The 11,265-nt window shown below is 39.3% G+C and overlaps 1 pseudogene; it reads right to left on the minus strand.

The window, feature by feature from the left end:
• Positions 1–328: 328 nt before the first annotated feature.
• LOC145516515 (EF-hand calcium-binding domain-containing protein 14-like) lies at positions 329–1,316 on the minus strand (annotated as a pseudogene).
• Positions 1,317–11,265: the final 9,949 nt, after the last annotated feature.

Below are 11,265 nucleotides of genomic sequence, written 5' to 3' on the forward strand. Positions count from 1 at the left end.
TGTACTGTATAGTCTTCTTTATTAACTCAAACTATCCCAACCACAGTCCTCAAATTCAGTTGAAAGCTCTTTATCATTTGTGAGTGATGCTGTAATAGATGTCCAAAACAAAATGTCACTTTGTTTTTGTGAATAATTAAATTATGTGATACTTTTTCCAATTCAGAGTGTAAAATACTGCATTTTACTTGGCACACTACTGCAGGTGTAAAAATTTTAATATCTTATTTATTAATTTGAATGTTTTGAAATATACCACTCATTTAATCAAAAAGAAACTGAACAGATATTAGGGCACACATTAATTTCTAAAATAAGCCTGATAAAGCTAGACATCTAAAGCTACTCTTACCTCTAAGAATGAGTATCTTCCATCTCCATCAGAATCAAACTCTCTCAAATGCTCTGGTTCTGGCATAACAGAATCTAAGGAGTTCCTGATTTCCTGGTAAGTCAGCTTCCCTTCCACATCACAGTCAGTGTTATGGAGCAAGTCCTGAATATCTTCAATACTAGAAATTACTGATAGGGAGACAGGTCTTACCTGGGCAGATTTCTCAATCTGATCTCCAAGAGACTGTGGGAATTTTGGCAATGCTGAGGGCTTTGATTTAAAACCCTGTACTTGCTCTTCATTTGGTAGTCTCTGGAGGCCTGATGCTCTCAGGTTTGTCTGTGAAAGCATTGATAAGCTACTGTTTCTCTCTGAGCTTGAATACCTGAGAATGTGAACTATCTTTCTTTGTTGTTGCTGTTCAGTCACCCAGTGGTGTCTCTTTGTGACTCCCTGGACTGCAACAGCACATCAGGCCTCCCTGTCCCTCACCATCTCCCAGAGTTTGCCCATGTTCATGTCCACTGCATTGGTGATGCTATCTGACCATCCCATCCTCTGATGCCCTCTTCTTTCTTTAAGCCCTGGGATTTTACAAACTCTATTCTGCTGGTCACTTGATGCAAAGACTCTCTTTTTGGAGAGATAGCTCTATCATTCACCATGCTGGAGGACAGGTTCACTTGCTTTTCTATCTTGCTCATAGCAACCAGAACTCTTTCTATCAAGTTGACTCTCTGGGTAAGATTACTGACAGCCTCATTCATTCCCTCAAGTTTAAGATACTTCCATCTCTGGTACTCCCCTGGGGCACTGTTTACCTCCTCTAAAAAACTATGGTGGTATGGGATATCCTGTTTCAAATTCACACTTGTGTTTTATTGTCAAGTTCAGATATAGCTGGAAGTGATGGAATGATCTGGTTGCTTCCATTGGTCTCCTTTAAGGCATGCTGATTCATGCCACTCTGTAGTAACTTCATGGTCTTCTTGTATTCATCCACAGTCTTCTATATTGCCTCCACAGCAAGACAGATGTTGTTTAAAGTGTTGCCAATAGAAGTTACACTCTTCTGAAGTCCCTCTACAGTGGCAGGCAGGATAATTTAGTCTGCAGCTAACTTGACATTAGCTTTGAGGTGGTTTATTGCAGAAGTCAACAGAGAAATCTGCTCATTCATTTCTGTGATGTTTATCCAGACTTTGTTCAACCCCAGCTCTTCAGATTCAATCTTCTTAAGTTGTTTTTGTTTTCCTAAGTAGTTCTTGTTTTTCTAAGTAGTTCTTCCTTAACTTTTGGAACTTCTTGGAACAGCTTTTCTGATTAGAGTCCATTGTTCTAAACTTTTCCTTGCTGTTGTTGTCATTTAGTTGCTCAGTCATGTCTGACTCTTTGCAACCCTACGGACTGCAGCATACTAGGCTTTCCTGTCCTCCATCATCTCCTGGAGCTTCCTCAGACTCATGTCCATTGAGTCAGTGATGCCATCCAACCATCTCTTCCTCTGTTGTCCCCTTTCCCTCATGCCTTCAATCTTTCCCAGTGTCAGGGTCTTTTTTAATGAGTTGGTTCTTTGCATCAGGTGGCCAAAGTATTGGAGCTTCAGCTTCAGCATCAGTCCTTTCAATGAATATTCAGGATTGGTTTCCTTTAGGATTGACTGGTTTGACCTCCTTGCAGTCCAAGGGACTGCAAGAGTCTTCTCCAATACCACAGTTCAAAAGCATGAATTCTTTGGTGCTCAGCCTTTTTTATGGTCCAACTCTCACATCCATATATGACTACTGGAAAGAACATAACTTTGTTGACAAGGTAATGTCTCTGTTTTTTAATGTGTTGTCTAGGTTGGTCATAGTTTTTCTTCCAAGGAGCAAATGTCTTTTCACTTCATGTTTTCAGTCACCATCTACAATGATTTTGGAGCCCAAGAAAATAAAGTCTGTCACTGTTTCCATTGTTTCCCCATCTATTTGCTATGAAGTGATCCTGTAGTGGGAAGTCAAGTGGGCCTTAGGAAGCATCACTACGAACAAAGCTAGTGGAGGTGATGGAATTTCAGCTGAGCTATTTCGAATCCTAAAAGATGATGCTGTGAAAGTGCTGCACTCAATATGCCAGCAAATTTGGAAAACTCAGAAGTGACCACAGGACTGGAAAAGGTCAGTTTTCATTCCAATCCCAAAGAAAGGCAATGCCAAAGAGTGTTCAAACTACCACACAATTCCACTCATTTCACACGCTAGCAAAGTAATGCTCAAAATTCTTCCAGCTAGGCTGCAACAGTACTTGAACCTAGAACTTCCAGATGTTCAAGTTGGATTTAGAACATGCAGAGGAACCAGAGATCAAATTGTCAACACCCGCTGGATCATAGAAAAAGCAAGATAATTCCAGAAAAACATCTACTTCTGCTTCACTGACTACACTAAGGCCTTTGACTGTGCAGATCACAACAAACTGTGAAAAATTCTTCAAAGGATGGGAATACCAGACCACCTTACCAGCTTCCTGAGAAATCTGTATGCACAGCAATTTGCACCTATACCAAGCCAACACAGGCCAGGACACAGGCAGCAAGGATGACAAAAGCACAGAGGGGATAATAGATATTACAGTACCATAGTCTCCCTTGACAAGGCAAGAGTGATTCCAGCTGCACCAAATTCCTCTTCCTCCTTAAGCTAGACTCAGAGTTAGGAGGCTCAGTGGCAATGCAAGCAATGGCCTGAGGCTTTCTTGGGCTTCTTTTTCCACCTGGGCTTCTTTTTTCACTTGTCCCCAGCCAAGCCTGTCAATGCATTGAGCTTTGCGCTTTTTCATCTTCTTGTGTGGGGTAACTAAAGCACCCACTCATGAGCTGCCAGGTTCTATCAGACATCCACTTCTCTTGCTTCCTTGGAGATGTCTTCTAGGGTGAGAAATCCTGGGTCAAAGCCCTTCTGGTCCCACCCAGTCCCACCATTGAGTGGAACTGATCAGATCTGGTGGGAGCTGGCAGTTGGAGTCCAGAAGGAACTGAAACTCAGATGGGTGGGGATAGTCACATAAAGATAGCTGGGTAGCTGGTGATCCAAACTGATAAAGCCTTAGGCATGGAGTGTCAGTTACTTAGGATATTGAGGAGAAGGGCAACATTTATCTCAAAGATGAAAAGTCAAGTCAAGAGTGATAGTTTCCGAACCTTAGTCAGTAGATAGCATTTCTAAGAGTACTCTAGGAACTGAGGACGGACGCACAGATAGGTGTTTTGGACTTCCTGGCAGGATTTCCAATGGAGAGAAAAGCAGACACTTGTTCTTGAATGGGATGAGGGGGGCATGCACAGTGAGACCGTGGGGATGTGATGGTGCTTCCCTAGCAGTCAGCAGGAGGGGGCTCCCAACCACTACAATCTGGGCAGAGAAAGCACCCAAGTCTGAGATGATCACCATCCTCCCGCCTCAATCCTGAGTGTGAAGGAAGCCACAGGCCAAGGAAGACCCAGAGCCTGGCCTGGAGGATTGGGCTTGAGAGGAGCCAGTTGCAAGCCTGGGAAGCCCCCAGTCCTGTGGTCTGGGCCTGGGGGTGCGGTGAGGAGGGGTGATGGCAGCTCAGCCCACCTGAAGCACCCCCACTCAGAGTTTGAGTAGCTCCAGCTCAGGCAACTCTGAGCAATTCACATACGAGTCCTTAACTCCAGCCGCAACTCTGGCCTCCACTCGGGCTATGGCTTCAGATGCTCCCAACCTGTCAGTGGCAGGGGCAGCGGTGACTGAGAGCTCTGGACCTGTGCCAGCTGCTCCAGCCCCAGCTTCCTTCCTCTTTGGCAGTGGCTGCAGGTCTGGATTCCCCTCCCCCCCTTAATTTCTATTTGTTTGTCTATTTGGGGCTGTGCTAGGTCTTCACTGATACACGCAGTCTTTCTCTAGTTGCAGTTTGTGGGAGCTACTCCCTAGTTGCTGTGCAGAGGTTTCTCATTGCAGTGGGTTCCCTTGTTTCCCTGGGACTCTAGGTGCATTGGCTTCAGTAGTTGCAGCAAAAGGGGTTAGTTGCTCCATGGCATGTGGAGTCTCCCCTGACCAGGGATTGAACCGGTGTCTCCTGACATTGGCAGGCAGATTTTTAACCACTGGACCCTCAGGGAAGTCTGTGTTTCTGTGTTTGTAAGGTGTAGAATTTCCAGGAAAAATTACACCTACAAGCACTGAGGAAAGTCTTGTAATGCCATCCTGCAGTGTAAATATTTTTATGACTTTAACTGTGATGATAGTCCTGTGATATTTCACTTGGCCCAGTATTAGCCAGAAACACATAGGTTGAAAGGGATTGGTGGAGATCAATGAAGTAGCTCTGGGCAGAAAGATGAAAAATCAAACAGGGAAAAGGCCAAGAGCTAAGCCAACAATTTTAGGGGGATGGTTATCAGCCTGACATTGCTGATAATGTGTATTAGCTCACCATCCAAGAGGAGGAACAGTTTGAAGAAATGGATAATTCTCCAGTTCTTTCTGAATGTTTGATTTATTATTTAATTCTAATGTGATTCATTCATACAATGCTAGATATCCAAAATACCCTCAAATATTAAAAAGAAGAGTCCAAACTACTTGTCTTTCTTTTTCACTCCTTGATAAAATGGGTAGACAAATTTAAGGTTAAATACCAAATAAATCTTTCGTTCTTCATCTACCTCCAGTAACGCTCATCAAATATTCATGTTTTCATCTAGTATATATCAGACTTGCACTAGATTTTCATAAAATTAATAAGGCAAATTTAGGTGTTCTTTTCATGACACTGGAGAAGAGAATGACAAACCACTTCAGTATTCTTGCCTTGAGAATCCCATGAACAGTATGAAAAGGCAAAAAGAAAGCCTGGCGTGCTGCAGTCCATGGGGTCACAAAGAGTCAGACACGACTGAACTGACTGAGGGTTCTTTTCCTGAGAATTTAAAGTTATTTCCATCAGAGCTTCCAACCTGGTAAATGTGCTGTACTGCCTAGTTCTTGACTGAAAGATTTGTTGTGAGTCTCAAAACTATTTTTGAAGTAAATAGGGTAATCAATCATTAATAGACAAAGAGATACAAAAACAAATAGACATACTTATATACAAACAAACAGATAAAGCACAGAAGCATAAAGGGTACAATACCTTGTAAAAGTCAAAATTTTAAACATTTGCAATTTATATCCATTATTGCTGATACTTATAGGTAAATCTTAAATTTGAGAATTATGTTTTCTAAAAATATACAAAATTCTCTGTAAGTCAGATTTTTTAAAATACTTTCCCTTACATGACATTAACCAAGAGTAAACCTTGATCTGTTATTTGTGTCTTAATAGTCACATCACCAATGGATTCATCCCTAAAGGCAGTGGCATTCAAGTGTGTTCAATGCAGATGCATTTGAGAGAGTCATTCTTTGGCTCACAAAATAAATGTTACTATAGGAAAGTAGGTATCTTCTTGAAATATTTCATTCTAAATATAAAATATTTGCATGTTTTGTAATGTTACATAGTAATAATTTGATACATTCTATTAATCAGAAAATTGTGTTTTCAACAATTTTAATGTTCGTCATTGTGATAGAGTGATAGTTTATAGGAAAACAGCTTTCAGCAGCCTAAGAATCTTTTCCATAAACAGTGCTCAATAAATATATTAGTGTTAATAATTTTATAATTGGATAGAGAAACACAATTTTTATCAACCATTATAAATCTATGAATTCCTCAATAGGCTGTACTTCTTTTAAAGAAAAATATTTTTTTCAATTCTGTTTGTAATTCTTTTTTTTAAATTAAATTAGTTTATTTTCTATTTTTTAATTTTACAATATTGTATTTGTTTTGCCAAACATTGACATGAATCCACCATGGGTGTACATGTTTTCCCTTCCAGAACCCCCCTTCCAACTCCCTCCCCATTCCATCCCTCCGGGTCATCCTGGCACACTAACCCCGAGCATCCTGCATCATACATTGAACCTGGACTGGCGATTTGTTTCACATATGATAATTTACATGCTTTCATGCCATTCTTTTAAAAGCACATCAGTTATTAATTTTGTTTATGTTACCTTTTGATGCAAAAAAGAACAACCTGAGTAAAATTCTATTGAGAATTAATGTTGAGTGTTTTAGTATGTTATCCCCTTTTTACCTGCACATCTGAAAATAAGTCACTTTAGAAAATGCTTATACTTTTCCAATTTTAGCATTTAAAAACACATACCAAAAAATCAGGTTTTGGAAACTGCTTCCCTTCATGATGATATATTAGTCTTTAAAGCTGGCAAAAGAAGAATAAGAAACCAATCGTGGTCACTGAAAAGAGATATTTATAATGTGTGATTTTCATAAAAATATGTCTTTGTTGGTTTTTAAAATTAGTTGAGTACATTAAGGGCTTAAAAAAGATGAAATGAGCCAAAATATTTTAAGGAAAATATATTTTAGAAAGTTTAAATTTTTTCAAAAATTTTTTTAAAACTTTTACTTATTAGTACAATATCAGATTTAATTTCAAGAAGAATTTATATTTCAAAAGAGATTTCCTGGAGTAATAGCAGTATAGTGGGGTAGGATGCCTCAGGCCCACATTCCCCTGTAGAAACACTGACTTCACAACAGCATATGCCCACAATGCCTTCATGAGGACCCAGAAGCCAGCTAAGTGGCTGCAGCAACCCCAGGTGGGTGTAAAGCCAGAGAGAACTGGACAGAATCCAGTAAGGGGGTTCTTTGCATTTTCCCCCCTGGTCCTGCACAGTATAGACTGATGTAGAGAAAGCTCCCACATTCCAGGCTCCTCCCCCTATTCAGGAGGAAAAGAGAAGAGTAGGCTGTGAGCCTATTGCTCTGGCTTTCAGAGGGCTGCCCAAGGAAAGGGCTTCGTCCAGCCTGACTCTGAGCACCAAGCATGGACTTGATTGGCAGTTAGGTGCCAGACTGAGGGTTTCTGTGACACCATCAGAGAAACTGTCTTTCTGCAGAAAGACCCAAGGCAGAGCAAAAGCTTACAGGACCCAGAGGAGGGGGTCAACTTTCACTGGGAAATTACTTGCATAAGTCCAGAAAAGATATAGCTTTAAGGCTTTAGACACTCCCCAAATCTCCAGGTGGGCTCATTAGTGAACGTTTTCCTAGTATAAAAGTAGTAAAGGCTGAGAGGTGTGACTGTTTATTTGTTTGTAACTGAAAAAAAAAAAACATATTTAAAGACTTTTATTTCTTTTAGAGCAGATTTAGGTTCACAGCAATATTGAATGGAAAGTGGAGAGATTCCCCAGATTGCTCCTCTCCTGAAAATGCACAGCCTCCCCCATCATTCACACCCCCGGCCAGGTGGGCACATTTATTAAAACTGATGAACCTATATTGAGAAATCATAATCACCCAAAATCCATTATTTACATTATAGTTCTCTCTGGCTATTGTGTGGGCTTCCCTGGTGGCTCAGCTGGTAAAGAATCCTCCTGCAATGCAAGAGACCTGAGTTCAATCCCTAGGTTGGGAAGATCCCCTGGAGAAGGGAAAGGATACCCACTCCAGTATTCTGGCCTGGAGAATTCCATGAACTGTATAGTCCATGGAGTCGCAAAGAGTTGGACATGACTGAGTGACTTTCACTCACTTTTCACTCACTCTGGCTGTTGTACACATTCTACAGGTTTGGACAAATGTATGACAAGTATGAATAACTACAGTATCCGACAGATATTTTCATTACCCTAAAAATTACCTGTGCTGTATCCATCCTTTCCTCCAACCTGTGACAACCACTATTTTTTTTTTTAATTGTCTATGTAGTTTGCTTTTTCTGGAATGACATATAGGAATCTTATAATACATAGCTGTTTCAGATTAGCTTCTTTAACTTACAAATATGCATTTAAAGTTCCTCCAAGTCTTTTCATGGTTTGATAGCTCATTTCTTATTAGTGCTGAATAATATTCCATTGTCTGGATATACCATGGTTTATTTATCATTCAAGGACATCTTGGTTGCTTCCAAGTTTTGGCAATTATGAATAAATATACTATAAATATCTTTGTGTGAGTTTTTGTGTGGACATAAGTTTTCACATCTTTTGGATAAATACTAAGAAGTGTGATTGCTTGATAATATGGTAAGAGTATGTTCATTTTTGTTAGAAACTACCAAACTGCCTCCAGAGTGACTGTACCATTTTGCATTCCTACCAATGAAGAAAGCAATGAAGGCCAGGAAGCAACAGTTAGAACTGGACATGGAACAACAGACTGGTTCCAAATAGGAAAAGGAGTACGTCAAGGCTGTATATTGTCACCCTGCTTATTTAACTTATATGCAGAGTACATCATGAGAAACGCTGGGCTGGAAGAAACACAAGCTGGAATCAAGATTGCCAGGAGAAATATCAATAACCTCAGCTATGCGGATGACACCACCTTTATGGCAGAAAGTGAAGAAGAACTAAAGAGCCTCTTGATGAAAGTGAAAGAGGAGAGTGAAAAAGTTGGCTTAAAGCTCAACATTCAGAAAACTAAGATCATGGCATCTGGTCCCATCACTTCATGGGAAATAGATGGGGAAACAGTGGAAACAGTGTCAGACTTTATTTTGGGGGGCTCCAAAATCACTGCTGATGGTGATTGCAGCCATGAAATTAAAAGACGCTTACTCCTTGGAAGGAAGGTTATGGCCAACCTAGATAGCATATTTAAAAGCAGAGACATTACTTTCCCAACAAAAGTCCGTCTAGTCCAGGCTATGGTTTTTCCACTAGTCATGTATGGATGTGAGAGTTGGACGGTGAAGAAAGCTGAGCGCCGAAGAATTGATGCTTTTGAACTGTGGTGTTGGAGAAGACTCTTGAGAGTCCCTTGGACTGCAAGGAGATCCAATCAATCCATCCTAAAAGAGATCAATCCTGGGTGTTCATTGGAAGGTCTGATGTTGAAGCTGAAACTCCAATACTTTGGCCACCTCATGCGAAGGGTTGACTCATTGGAAAAGCCCCTAATGCTGGGTAGGATTGGGGGCGGGAGGAGAAGGGGACGACAGAGGATGAGATGGTTGGATGGCATCACCGACTCGATGGACATGGGTTTGGGTAGACTCCAGGAGTTGGTGATGGACAGAGAGGCCTGGCGTGCTGCAATTCATGGGGTCGCACAGAGTCGGACACGACTGAGCGACTGAACTGAACTGAACCAATGAAGAATGAGAGTTCCTATTGCTCCACATCCATGTCAGCATTTGGTGTTGTCAGTGCTCTGGATTTTGGCCATTCTAATAGGTGCATAATGATATTTCATTATTTTGATTTGCATTTCCCTGATGACACATGACAGACAGCATCTTTCATATGCTTATTTGCCATTTGTATATCTTCTTTGGTGAGGTGTCTGCTAAATGTCTTGGCCCATTCTCTAATTGGTCTGTTTGTGTTCTTATTGACTTTTAAGAGTTCTTTGAATATTTTGGATTACAATCTTTTATCAGAATGTCTTTGAAAATACTTTCTCCTGGTATATGGCCTATGTTTTCATTCTCTCAACATTGTCTTTCACAGAGCAGTTTCAATCTTAATGAAATCCAACTTATCAATTATTTATTTTATGGATAATGCCACAGACGTGTTGCCATACCCAAGGTCATTTATATTTTCTCATCTGTTATATTTAGAACTTTTATTTTACATTTGCATATTACAAGTGTTATTGTACATTTAGGACTATGAACCATTTTGAGTTATTTTTTGTGAAGGTTGTGCGGTCTAGATTCATTTTTTAAAATGTGGATGTCCAGCTCTTCTAGCTGGACATTTGTTGAAAAGACTATATTTTTTCTCGATGACTTTTGCTTCTTATTGAAGATAGGTTGACTATATTTATATGGATCTATTTCTGGGCTCTCTATAGTGTTTCATTGTTTTATTTGTCTATTACTTTACCCATACTACACTGTCTTGATTACTATAGCTTTACAGTCAGTCTTGAAGTCAAATAGCGTCAGTTTCCCAACTTTATTTTTCTCCAGTATTGTGTTAGTTATTCTGGATCTTATGCCTTGCCATATAAATTTTAGAATCAATTTGTAAATATTCATAAAATAGCTTGCTGAGATTTTGATTGGGAGGAAGAACTAAAATCTTGACAATATTGAGTTTTCCTATTCATTAATTTAGGTCTTCTTTGATTTATTTTATCAGTGTTTTATAGCTTTTCTCATCTAGATCTTATATATATACATATATATATATATATATATATGTATATGTATTTAGACTTGTAGCTAAGTATTTTACTTGGGGGATTGCAAATGTCAATGGTATTGTGCTTTCAATTTCAAATTCTACTTGTTCATTGCTGGTATACAGGAAAGAAATTTACTTTTGTGTATCAACCTGTGTCTTGCAACTTCGTTAAAATTATATCAATTTTTTTTTTCAAATGCCTAAATCTCAACAAAAGATCATAGGTACACAAAGAAACTGAGGAAATGGCCCAATCAAATTAACAAAATAAATATCGAGAAACTGGCCATAAGGAAACTGAAATCTATGAATACTTTACAATGAATTCAATTAAGTATCTTAAATGTGCTCAATATGTTAAATAGAATATAGACAACTAAATAAAATCAGGATAGCAGTGTGGAAAAAATGGAAATATCAGGAGAGATATTTTACATAAAAGCCATAAAAAAGCACCAAATAGAAATTCCAGAGCTAAGGAATACAATAATTTAATTGGCATGTTCACTAGAGAAATTCAGCAACATATTTTATCAAGCAGAAGATAGAATGAGAGAACTTAAAAACAGATCACTTGAAATTAATGAATCAGAGATGCTAAAAGAAAATAAATGAAGTCAAGAGAGCATAAGCACTATGAGATATCATCAGGGAAACCAAGATATGCATTATACAAGTCTTAGGAGAAGAGCTTAAA

Source organism: Giraffa tippelskirchi, chromosome 8 (genome assembly GCF_054371585.1).
Source record: "Giraffa tippelskirchi isolate mGirTip1 chromosome 8, T2T-mGirTip1v1.2.pri, whole genome shotgun sequence".
Taxonomy (NCBI): domain Eukaryota; kingdom Metazoa; phylum Chordata; class Mammalia; order Artiodactyla; family Giraffidae; genus Giraffa; species Giraffa tippelskirchi.